Source organism: Chinchilla lanigera, unplaced genomic scaffold (genome assembly GCF_000276665.1).
Source record: "Chinchilla lanigera isolate Chin_1 unplaced genomic scaffold, ChiLan1.0 scaffold02234, whole genome shotgun sequence".
Taxonomy (NCBI): Eukaryota; Metazoa; Chordata; class Mammalia; order Rodentia; family Chinchillidae; genus Chinchilla; species Chinchilla lanigera.
This window is the reverse complement of record NW_004957635.1, coordinates 1-1,287: the sequence shown is the minus strand read 5'-3', so window position 1 is coordinate 1,287 and position 1,287 is coordinate 1. Positions and strand designations below refer to the sequence as shown.

General features: G+C 44.7%; 1 pseudogene; it reads right to left on the bottom strand.

Annotated features, from left to right (window-relative positions):
• Positions 1-537: 537 nt before the first annotated feature.
• LOC102010218 lies at positions 538-1,021 on the bottom strand (annotated as a pseudogene).
• Between the last annotated feature and the right edge of the window lie 266 nt (positions 1,022-1,287).

Sequence of the window (1,287 nt, the reverse complement as noted above, 5' to 3'; positions counted from 1 at the left end):
TTTGACTTATGTAGTTATATAGAGGAGGAAGTATAATATTTAAGTTTTTAAAAGTGTTATCCGTTATTTAGCCTGGGCCGTTTGTCTCGTGCTTCTATTCTAAATACCAACACTGCTGATGAAAAGGGAATATTACTAAGATGTCTTTTTCAATGGAGAAAAGTTTGACATGTTGCCTACCTGTCCTCAGGTTCTAGTTCTGGTGACCAGAGAGGAGTCATTTTGCCTTCAAAAATGACATTTGAACATGTGTGCAGGTGAGAATATACCTTCCTACTAAGTCAAATTTCTAATTCAGGAATGTGAAAGATAACTGTTGATTCTTGAGTAGAGAGGCTGCTGGGGATTCTGTCACATGGACCGGAAGCTTCACATCCTGGCAGGATATCAAACTGGTTTACCCTCTGCACCTGTCCTGCAGTCATTGCAACAGATGTCATAACATTACTTGTGCGCCACCTGCTGGTGCGAGCTTCAGTGTGTGTTGTGCGCCACCTGCTGGTGCGAGCTTCACAACAGGGAGGTTTGTGTCTCGGCTCACACTGATGTCCTCTCACTGTGTCTTACACAGTAATACAAGGCCGTGTCCTCGGTTTTCAGTTGGGTCATTTGCAGATACAGCGCGCTTTTGGAGTCGTCCCTGGAGACGGTGAATCTGCCTTTCACTGATGTAGCGTATTCTGTTGTGTGACTATTAGCTTTGTTTCTAATAAGACCAACCCACTCCAGCCCCTTCCCTGGAGCCTGACGGATCCAGTACATGTAGTAGTCACTGAAGGTGAATCCAGAGGCTACACAGGAGAGTCTCAGGGACCCGCCAGGTTGCACCAAGCCTCCCCACTCTCCACCAGCTGCACCTCAGCCTGGACACCTGCAAACACAGAGACATCCTGCTCAGGAAACTGTCACACATGTCCACTTTTTATTCCACCCATGCTACTCACATACTCCATATCTCTTATTTTTATGAACTACCTTTTAAAATAGCAACAAGTAAAACCCAGCTTAGTGCAAGCTTCATAGTGAACTGTCTCTGCTCAGTCCTGATCATGGAGAGGAAACACCTGGGCATCCGGAGCTGGGCTTCTCTCTACAGCTTAAGGGAGAGAGCTGGAGTGGTTTAAATCAGGACAGAGAGGACCTATTTGCATGTCCTCCTGCTCTATAGAGAGCTCTTTGCACAAGAAGCAGTAAAATTTCAATATCACATGAGATGTGAATTTGCACATCCAATCTGTGGAAAATAACATTATTTAAAATAAGAATGTTCCATAAGTGCGTTATGTT